Source organism: Scyliorhinus torazame, chromosome 17 (assembly GCF_047496885.1).
Source record: "Scyliorhinus torazame isolate Kashiwa2021f chromosome 17, sScyTor2.1, whole genome shotgun sequence".
Lineage (NCBI taxonomy): Eukaryota > Metazoa > Chordata > Chondrichthyes > Carcharhiniformes > Scyliorhinidae > Scyliorhinus > Scyliorhinus torazame.
In genome coordinates this window covers 160543466-160555452 of record NC_092723.1, presented here as the reverse complement: position 1 = coordinate 160555452, position 11987 = coordinate 160543466, and positions in this window count along the sequence as shown.

The window sequence follows — 11987 nt, the reverse complement described above, 5'->3', positions numbered from 1 at the left end:
TCATTGGTAGTCTGCTTGGGTTCGCTGTTGGCCTTTTGGGGTCTGTGGAAGAATTCCCAGAGCCTCATTCGCCTGATGAATTCCTCCATGTCTGCCGCGAGACTGATGGGGTCCATTTTGGTGGTGGTGCAGAAATTGAGCCCTCTGCTGAGGACTTCAATTTCGTCTGGTTGAAGGGTGTAGTCCGACAAGTTGACAATAGATTTCCCGGTATTGTTTTATCCTAGGATTCTCTGAGAAGCTAGGGAGGAGATTGCTGAGCCTTTGGCTTTGATCTTTAAGTCATCTTTGTCTACAGGAATAGTGCCAGAAGACTGGAGGATAGCAAATGTTGTCCCCTTGTTCAAGAAGGGAAGTAGAGACAACCCCGGTAACTATAGACCAGTGAGCCTTACTTCTGTTGTGGGCAAAATCTTGGAAAGGTTTATAAGAGATAGGATGTAGAATCATCTGGAAAGGAATAATTTGATTAGAGATAGTCAACACGGTTTTGTGAAAGATAGGTCGTGCCTCACAAACCTTGGAGTTCTTTGAGAAGGTGACCAAACAGGTGGATGAGGGTAAAGCAGTTGATGTGGTGTATATGGATTTCAGTAAAGCATTTGATAAGGTTCCCCACGGTAGGCTACTGCGGAAAATACGGAGGCATGGGATTCAGGGTGATTTAGCAGTTTGGATCAGAAATCAGACTCAAAAACAGCTTCTTCCCCACTGTCAGCAGACTCCTAAATGACCCTCTTATGGACTGACCTCATTAACATTACACCCTGTATGCTTCATCCGATGCCAGTGCTTATGTAGCGACATTGTATATGTTGTGTTGCCCTATTATGTATTTTCTTTTATTCCCTTTTCTTCCCATGTATTTAATGATCTGTTGAGCTGCTCGCAGAAAAATACTTTTCACTGTACCTCGGTACACGTGACAATAAACAAATCCAATCCAATCCAAATTGGCTAGCTGGAAGAAGACAAAGGGTAGTGGTTGATGGGAAATGTTCAGACTGGAGTCCAGTTACTAGTGGTGTACCACAAGGATCTGTTTTGGGCCCACTGCTGTTTGTAATTTTTATAAATGACTTGGAGGAGGGCGTAGAAGGATGGGTGAGTAAATTTGCAGATGACACTAAAGTCGGTGGAGTTGTGGACAATGCGGAAGGATGTTACAAGTTACAGAGGGACATAGATAAGCTGCAGCGCTGGGCTGAGAGGTGGCAAATGGAGTTTAATGCAGAAAAGTGTGAGGTGATTCATTTTGGAAGGAATAACAGGAAGACCGAGTACTGGGCTAATGGTAAGATTCTTGGCAGTGTGGATGAGCAGAGAGATCTCGGTGTCCACGTACATAGATCCCTGAAAGCTGCCACCCAGGTTGAGAGGGTTGTTAAGAAGGCGTACGGTGTGTCCGCTTTTATTGGCAGAGGGACTGAGTTTCGGAGCCATGAGGTCATGTTGCAGCTGTACAAAACTCTGGTGCGGCCGCATTTGGAGTATTGCGTGCAATTCTGGTCACCGTATTATAGGAAGGATGTGGAAGCATGGAAAGGGTGCAGAGGAGATTTCACCAGAATGTTGCCTGGTATGGAGGGATGATCATCTGCTAATGGTCGCATTCCAAGCATTGTCTGGCATCTTTGAATTTGTCTATATATATGTTTCTGGAACATACCTCTTCATTCACCTGAGGGAAGGAGCAGCGCTCCGAAAGCTAGTGATATCGAAACAAACCTGTTGGACTTTAAACTGGTGTTGTAAGACTTCTTACTTATGTCTGGTGGCACAGTAGTCTCCACGTTCTCCCCGTGTCTGCGTGGTTTTTCTCCGGGTGCTCCGGTTTCCTCCCACAAGTCCCAAAAGACGTGCTTGTTAGCTGAATTGGACATTCTGAATTCTCCCTCAGTGTAACCGAACAGGCGCCGGAGTGTGGCAACGAGAGGATTTTCACAGTAACTTAATTGCAGTGTTAATGTAAGCCTACCTGTGACACTAATAACGATTATTAGCCCCCACCTCAGCTCATCTGCTGCCGAAACTCTCATCCATCCCTTTGTTACCTCTAGATTTAAGTATTCCAATGGTGGTCTCCAACATTCTACCCTCCGTAACTTTGAGGTCAACCCAAATGGCTCTGCTGCCTGTGTCCTAACTTGCACTATGTTCCGCCGAACAATCACCCCAGTGCTCACTGACCTACATTGATTCCTAGTCAAGCAACATCTTGATTTAAAAATTCTCATCCTTGTTTTCAAATCCCTATAATCCCTCACTATCTCAGTAATCTCCTCCAGCTCCATAGCCCCCTCAGATACCTGCACTTGTCTTATTCTGACACGAATATCCCTGGTTTTAATCACTCACCATTAGAAGCTGCGCCAACTGTTGCTTGTGATTTGTTATATGAGTTGGTTTAACACTGACTGGATGCAGTAAGACGAGAAACAGGCTTCCGACACAGGAGATGGTTCAACTGTTTTATTGAACCTGCTGATTGCTGCACATAATCTGCTGTGGGTTGACACTCTATTAATCTAAACTGATAACCTCTGTCTGTCTTGACCAGACTGGCTCTCTGTCACATGGAGACGGTGCTCACTGCACTGTGCACCCTGACTATCTCTGTAGCTGTATCCAGTGAGAAGAGGCAGAGTCTTGATGCCTCGTGTGTTTTATAGTGGTGGTGTCCCCTGCAGTGTCCAGTCTGGTGATTGTTGTTCTGTGTCCTGTGTGTTTATTGGTTATTTTGTGTGTCAGTCACTGCCTGTCTGTATCTCATTATATACATGAGTGGATATTATGACAGCTTGGGCCTAGGTTCTGGAATTATCTCCACCTGTCTACCTTGCTTTTCACCTCTTTAAAAAAATGTTTTTATTAGAGTTTTTCATTTTGTACAATACAAGATAAACAAATCGGTGCAGACCAAATACAATTTACAAAAAGCCAAACATTAGAAATAACCCCCAAACCCCGACCCCCTTTCTTTTTTTATTATTTTGAAACATGTTTATTGGAATTTTGCAGTTTTATTCATAGTTTGCAAAAGTGTATTGTCATGTATTTACATATATATAGTTATTTCTCCCCCCTCCTCTCCTCCCTCTATTTATAAGTCCCACCCTCCCCATTTTAGGTGTACCTTTGGGGTCTTGGTCTATTTTGTCTTCTTTGCTCGTGCCGGCCCCGGCAGTGCCCGAAGCCCTGTAACTGGCTCTATTAGTCTGCCGGTTGGTATGGAACTTTCTGCCCGGGAGGGGGGGATGCTGGTGCCCCTCCCCAAACCAGGAGGTTCGGCCTTGGCCGGCCCCCATTTTGTCCTGGGACCCTACGTCCCTGCCAAAGGGCCCTGTCTTAGTGGCCTTGCTCTTGGTCCCCGTTGTCTATTCCAGCTGTCCTCATCACCCCCTTCTCCTACCCTCCCGCCTCTTCCTGTGCTTTGGTGTCTTGTTGGACCCTCACTCTATTAATTGTTGGCTTCAAACAGGTCCTAGAACAAACTGGTGAAAGGTTTCCACGTTGCGTGCAAGACCTCCTCTTACCCTCGGATGGTGAATTTGATTTTCCCCAGGTGGAGAAATCCCAAAAGGTCAGCCAGACCGTCATTTTTACAGTCTGTACCCTCCCCGCCAGTGATAACGGGAGCATGTCCCATCTCTTAAAGTCCTCTTTCATTTGTTCTACGAGACGGAACAGGTTTAACTTGTGCAGTGCCTCCCATTCCCGGGCCACCTGTTTTCCCAGATATCGAAAGCTCCTTCCTACCATTATAAATGGCAGCTCTCCCAGTCTCTTCTGCTGCCCTCTTGCCTGGATCGCGAACATCTCGCTTTTCCCCATGTTCAATTTACACCCCGAAAAATTACCAAGTTCCCCGAGGATCCGCATAACGTCCTCCATCCCCTATAATCTGATTTCTTAACTATATGACTGCAGGTCACCACTCATTCCATAGATCATACCACATCAATTTACACTGATCAAAGAACAAAGAACAATACAGCACAGGAACAGGCCACTTCGGCCCTCCAAGCCTGTAACGGTCATGATACCAACCTTGGCCAAAACCCTCAGCACTTCCTTGTGTCATATCCCTCTATACCCATCCTATCCATGTGTTTGTCAAGATGCCTTTTGAACGCCGTTAATGTGTCTGCTTCCACAGCCTCCCCTGGCAACGCGTTCCCGGCACTCATCACCCTCTGTGTAAAAACCCTGCCTCGCCCATCTCCTCTAAACTTTGCCCCACGGGCCTTAAACCTATGCTCCCTGGTGACTGACCCCTCCACCCTGGGAAAAAGTACCTGCGCATGCGCATTTTATGTTACACGTTTCAGTTCGTACTTTAAATTACACGTTTTATAACCATGCATAATACCAAGTAAACGCAAAACGCAACACGTTATAAAACGTGTAATTTAAAGTACGAACTGAAACGTGTAACATAAAATGCGCATGCGCAGGTACTTTTTCCCAGGGTGGAGGGGTCAGTCACCAGGGAGCAAAGATTAAAGTATAGAAAAAAGAGATAAACCAAAGAGATGGAAAGAAAACATAAACAAAAAAAGATCACTATAAATATTGACATCTACTTGTCGTCGTCCCGCCCTCCCCTTCTCTGTGGCTGTGGATGTGGATCTCATTTGGGGCCCTCGCCTTGTAAGTTGTAAGGTATGATATTCTATGATACAAGTGCTCATCTAAATGCTTCTCAATGCTGTGGAGGTTGCTGCCTCGACCACCCTTTTAGGCATGAGTTCCAGAGTGTCGCCATTTTCTGGATGAAGACGTTTTTCCTCCAATCCCCTCTAAAATTCCTGCCGATTACCTTAAATCAGTGTCCCCTGGTTATTGACCCCTCTTCCTATATATGTCCTTCATAATTCTGTACATCTCAATCAGGTCCCCCCCCCCCCCCCCCCCCCCCCCCCCCCCCGCCCCCGCCCCCCCGCCTTCTCTGCTCTAATGAAAACAACCCTTGTCTAACCAGCCTCTCTTCATAGCTGAAACACTTCAGTCCAGGCAGCATCCTGGTGAATCTCCTCTGCATCTTTCCAGTGCAATCACATCCTTCCTATAGTATGGCGACCAGATCTGCACACAGCACTCTAGCTGTGATCTAACGAGTGTTTTATACAGCTCCATAATAATCTCCCTGCTCTTGTATTACATGCCTCAGCTAATCAGTGCAGAAGGGGGCCATTTGGCCCATCGAGTCTGCACCGGCCTTTGGAAAGAGTACCCCACTTAAGCCCACGCCTCCGCCCTATCGCCGTGACCCAAAAACCGGACCCAATCTTTTGGACACGAAGGGGCAATTTATCATGACCAAGCCACCTAACCTGCAGTTTTGGACTGTGGGAGGAAACCGGAGCACCCAGTGGAAGCTCATGCAGACACGGGGAGAAAGTGCAGTCAATGGTTTTCTGCGCATGTATGGACAAGTGGGCATGCCCAGACAGTATCAGTAGCCATCTTTGTGGCCATCTCGCTTTGGCTGGAGACACAATGATTTTGTTTTATATTGCTCCTGCAAAGTGCTTTTGCACATTTTATTACATAAAATGCAGCCCATTTCTTGTAACCCTGGGGGTACAAAGACTGAAAATACATGTAGGAATGGATCCTATACAACGGATCGCAATGTATAACTTCCTTAAATAAAGAACTTGCATTTATATAGTGTCTTTGAGGACCTCAAAACCTCTCAAAGCACCTTGCAACTAATTGTTGTGTAGGGAACACAGCAGTTAATATGTCCCACAAATAACACTGAATAGTTAAATAACCAGACCACCTGTATTTTCTGTTGGATGAGGGATTAATGTTGACACTGGGAGAACTCCCGTTCTTCATTGACTAGGGTCAAGGGACTTTTAAAAAAAATAAATTCCCCTCCTTTTTCACGTTTTCTCCCAAATTTACACCCATCAACAATAAACAATAATCAACAAGATATGTCAATCCCCATAATAACAACGATCCCATCCGCCCACCAACCCCCAAACCTCAACCCGCATGTTTACATAAACAAATGACAAAAAGGAATCAGGGATTACCCGTAGTCACCCTTAATCTACACGGCTCTCCACCCCCCCCAACCAACGCTATCCAGCCTCTAAGAGAGTACCATACATGATACCCCAAAGTTGTAACCCCCCCCCCCCAAGTCTCCAGCTCCTCCCGTCCACTGCCTCTTGTAAAACTCCTCTTCCCACCCTCGGTTCCCTCCCCCAACCTCGGTTCCCTCCCCCCAACTTTCCACCCCGGCTAGACCACTCGGACCCTGTTCTGTCAGGCTGGGTCAAGGGACCTTTTAACTACCACCTGAGAGTTAAGACTGGGCCTCAGCTTAATGTCACAACTGAAGGATGGCTCCTCCTATGACAGGGCAGCATCTCTTCAGTACTGCATGAAAGTACCAGCATAGATTTATTTTTTTTAATTTAGAGTACCCAATTCATTTTTTCCAATTAAGGGGCAATTTAGCATGGCCAATCCACCTAGCCTGCACATCTTTGGGTTGTGGGGGCGAAATCCACGCAAACACGGGGAGAATGTGCAAACTCCACATGGACAGTGACCCAGAGCTGGGATCGAACCTGGGACCTCGATGCCGTGAGGCAGCAATGCTAACCACTGCGCCACCGTGCTGCCCTGTGCCAGCATAGATAAAATGCTAAAGTGTGGCAATGTTCAGCTGGGAACACTCTTGCCTCTGAATTATAGAATTCAAGTCCCACTACAGGGCTTAAGTATACAAATCACAGCTGACACTCCAGTGCACTAGTGAGGGAGTTCTGCATGGTTGGAGATACTGTCTTTCAGATGAGGCATTTTAAACTGAGGACGCATCTGCCTGCTTGAGTGGATATAAAAGCTGCTATGAAATTATGTTGAAAAAAAGCAGGGGAGTTATCCTTGACATTTTGGCCAATATTTATCCCTCAATCAACCTCACAAAATCAGATTATCCGGTCATCCTCATGCTGATTTTGTGAGCTTGCTGTGCACAAATTGGCTGCAGCATTTCATGCTACATCTCAAAAGGTATTTTGTTAGCAAGTCTTTCTTTTTTTTTCAAATGTGAGGCGAGCATGCTACCACAGAACAAGGGCCGACACTTAATTTCTTGACTGGGGAAGTGTGGTTGCTGTTGATACCCAAATGCTCCTGTTGTCATGGCTTTTGCATTGTTTCAAGCTATGGACTCCAAGTACAATTTCACCCAAACCAGTTTCATCAAGAATAATCCATTCCGCCTCCTAGTTACTCTAGTTCTCTGCTGAAGGTGCTCATTTAGGAATTCTATAGCTCTCTTCCAATACCAGATGAAGTAAAAAAAAAACTCACCAATATTCTTAGAATTCCCCCTATACCAAAAAGGGTCAATAAGACATTCTAAATGGTGAACAGGGATTCTCACTCCCTGACTCCTATGCCTAATTAGGTGGGTGCTATTAGGGTCAATCTATATTTTCAAGTTATCCTCCGGTATAACCCATATCTTCATAGGAGATTTCATCTAATTACCACTTAGTAGCATCGATCCTGGGTCCCGCGTTGCTAAGTAAGTAAAGTAGACTGTTTCAGGTTAAAATCTTTAAGTTATTTTACTACATATTTTTTTCTTTTAAAAGACGCAATCACTGTCTTGACAGAAAAGTAAAAAGATCTTGCTTCTGGATTCTCCTGGTTGGTTGAAAAGACCTTCAGGTCTACCTTGACAATTTCTTTCTTTATCTTTTGGTTTTCTCCTGATGGATTCGCTGTTCTGCTCTATCCTTCCCATGACCAAGTGCAGCTATGAGAGCTGACTCTGCTGGCTGTCCCCAATTTAGGGGTTATATTCTCCTTCCAGCAGTTATTAAGTTTTTATGACATTATTGTAAAGTAACTTTATTTTACTCTTGATTGTTCAAGGTACCTTTAATCTGAATTATTTCTAACACGACTATGTATTCATGTTGAGCGTGACTTAAGCTTATCGAACTCTGATTACATTTTTTTCCCTTGTGATGTTCAAAAGTGTTTTGATCCTAGAGGGGTGTTACATCTGGTTCCTGTCACTTCTAAAGTTGCTTTATTACCAAATAGTGCCCTTAGCTTGTCAGAACTCTGACTCCGATTTGGGGTTAACGTGTGTTCTCGTGGACACGTCGTCTCCAGCTTCCCATACTCAACTGGTGTCAGCAGGATTTCACACCTAAACATTTGTCACCCAATTCAACTGAAGATCCTAGCAATTCTTTTTTAGCTGCTTACTAAAATAATTAACTTCAAAGAAGGTGCGAAATATTGTTTTTTTTCCATGTAACTAAAAGTTCAAACTGCTTTACCTTGAAAGACAGGCATCAGTTTTACAGCTTGAGCAGGCACAAGCTGTTTTCTTAACGCCGGTTTGCCAAAGGCGATCTACATTTCAAAACCTTCTTTTGCAGCTGCTGTTATCTCTTCGTGGGATTTTTCAATACATTTTCTCATGTATCCTAAGGTCAGGTTTTGCCAGACTTCCATATTTCAAATGACATATTTTCCCATTTTTACTTTACACCCCCTCTTGGCATTTGAAACATAACTATATCTTTCAGTCAATTAACCCCCCATCCAATTGTACTGACTAACATTTTCCCCCGATGTTAGTCATTTGTATGTACATGTCGTGATTTTAAATTGTGCACCAAAATCAATTGTAAATTTATCCATATCTCAGGCCAGTGTCGATAGACTCTTTTTTTGTTCTTTCCTCAAGTCCAATCACTGTGAACCATACTGTAGCAGCTCAGGAAGGTAACACAATAGCTATATCCGTGTGTTCCACTACCTCCAAAGCATTTTACTTCCTTGGGGTAGCAGCACCGTAGAAGCTTCCTGATGTCCCTTAGAAACAGCACACAACTCAGTCCATCAGTAACCAAAAAGGTCTTTTGTTCATCACTGGCTGTCTAGTGTCCCATTTTTCCGTCATCCAAATTGCTTTCCGTTTCTCATTGGAATCGTAAATTATGATATCATGTACTATTCACTGATTCCCTTGCTTCATCAATTTAAAAGGTTCAATCGATCCCGCTTCTATTCCTGACTTCCTCTCATTGATGTCTAATATTGTTCTGAACCATGTACGTCTGCCAGCCCCTGGTTTACATGAGATAATAACTTTCTGCCAAGTTTCCTTCAAATCCCTTTCTTCCGTTATCATTTCCCTTACCACATGAAGCATATATTTGCCATTATAACATTTGCAACATATTAACCAACAGTAGTCGCAAACCCCCCCCCCCCCCCCCCCCCCCCGAGGACATCAGTAGGCACATTTAATACATTCAACTTTTGGGGGTACAACCCAATTGAATCCTCTTTCGGCACATCGAACCATCACTTTTTCTTCTTCCAAATAAATTCTCCCTATTGTTAAATACGCAGTCAAAAAAAATAAGTCTTATCTTAACACATTGCTCATTACCTAACCACACAAATAGTTTGTGTGTTACAACTTTACATATTTTCAGCAGTTATCACAATTTCAACACTAAAAGATAAAGTATAATATCGACACATCCCTTTGTGGCTTTGGGACCAATAGTTATTACACACAAAATATGGCATGTTAACAACATCAATATTATTTGTGATGTTGCATGCAGTTAAATCAAGAAAACACACTAAACTACCACTCTTATACTTTGTTTATTTATCCCATGTTTAGCCCCTCTATTAAAACATTCACACAGTTTAGAAAAATCCTCATCCTTGGTGATTGCTGATCAAGTTCTTGAACGGCACATATGCCCCCATTATCAGAGATACATAACAGTCTCTAACAATTTACATGACATTTCTTCCTTAATAACTATTACAGCTCTCCAATGCAATATTGTTTGCTGCATTGGTTACAAATTTCCTGCTGTGGCATCAAGCTGCAACATTTTTTAAACTATTGTCATTTAGCATGTGGGGGGTCCTCGTCAGTCGCTGCTGTCTGCCGAGACCCTTAAAACCTCCACTGCGTAGTACATGCCCCGTGGAGACCGCAGATCATCCATCAGCTGATGCCCAGGCCACATGTCCAGTCAGAGATGTGTGACCGAAGGTTTCAATGCTCAGTAATAATTTGATATTTTGATTTGTTTCTAACCCGTAAAGTTTTCCTCTGGGCTCTGTCATTTAATTATCTCAAATATGTAGCCAATTGTATCATTTTTCATTCTTTCCGTTGAGTAATTTTATTGCAACATTTGCAACATAAGTTTTGACACAATTTTAAAATTCCCAAGTTCCAGAGCAATGCGGCGACTATTACTCCTACTTGTGGTTTTGTTTTGTAACGCATTTCCTATCTTAACTTGCCCTTTCTCGGAGTCCCATTGAGTATCATTAGTTTTCCCCGAATACAGTCTAAAAATCTTTAATTTATCTGATAAGTTTAGTACGTATCCCAGGCTGCTTGTAAGTGCTCCCCACATTTCAACCCATCGAGCCTACTCCTAGTCCTAGCTTTTTCCCTTCTTTCTTCAAACTCAATCCTTATTTTTCTCTGGCGTGTAGTTCTCTTTCTTCGTCTGAACAAGTATGTCTATTATTTATTCCATCTGAAAAATTAAACGTACAGGTCAAGGGTAGAGAGGGCCCTTTTCTTTAAATTGTATTTTCTATTTTTGTTTGGATACTCCGGGACGTTCGGATTTTCTTTGCCACCATTTCTTTCTTTTTTCTTTTTTAACTGGTTTGTTTTCCTTATCATTTATGTACATCATGCAATTAGGGCCTGTTAAGCCTCCTCCTTCCATCATTGCATCCCTTAAAAAATTTTAAAAAAAAAAAAATTCTCCTCCTTTTTCACATTTTCTCCCACATTTACACCCATCAACAATAAACAATAGTCAGCAAGATATGTCAGTCCCCATAATAACAACAATCCCATCCGCCCACCAACCGCCAAACCTCAGCCCACATGTTCACATAAACAAATGACAAAAAGGAATCAGGGATTACCCATAGTCACCCTTAATCTACACAGCCCCCCTCCCCCCCCACCCCCCAACTAATGTTTGATGTTATCCAGTTCTTGAAAGTGCGTAATAAATAGTGCCCATGACTTGTAGAACCCCTCCGAGCTTCCCCTCAGTTCAAACTTAACCTTCTCAAGGGTCAAGTATTCCAACAGGTCCCCCCGCCACGCCAGGGCACTGGGTGGAGAGGCTGCTCTCCATCCTAGCAGGATCCGCCTTCGGGCGATCAACGAGGCGAAGGCTATGATATCTACCTCCGCTCCCGTTTCCAACCCTGGCTGGTCCGACACCCCGAATATGGCCTCCTGGGGACCCGGGTCCAGTTTCACACGCACCACCTTGGAAATTACCCTAAACACCTCCTTCCAGTACACCCCTAGCTTTGGACAGGACCAAAGCATATGAACGTGATTCGTGCCCCCCCCCCCCCCCCACCCCCCGCCGCCCCGCAACGCTCACACACATTCTCTACTCCTTCAAAAAATCGGCTCATCCTCGCCCTCGTGAGGTGAGCTCGAAATACTACCTTCAGCTGTATCAGCCCCAACCTCGCACATGAGGTGGAGGCATTCACTCTCCGGAGCACCTCACACCAGACCCCATTCCTCTATAACCTCTCCCAACTCTTCCTCCCACTTTGCTTTGATCCCTTCCAGTGGTGCCTTATCCTCTTCCAGAATAGCTCCGTACACCGCTGACACTGCCCCCTTCTCCAGTCCCCTTGTCGTCAACACCTCCTCCAGCAATGTGGAGGCCGGTTCCTCTGGGAAGCTCTGTATCTCCTTCCTGGCAAAATCCCGAACCTGCATGTACCTAAACCCTTCTCCCTGCTCCAGCCCAGACTTCGCTTCCAGCTCCCTCAATCCTGCAAACCGACCCCGAAGAAACAAATCTTTTAGCGTCTTAATCCCCTTCTCTTCCCATTTCCGAAAACTTCCATCCCACCTCCCTGGCTCAAATCTGTGGTTCCCCCGAATCGGCATT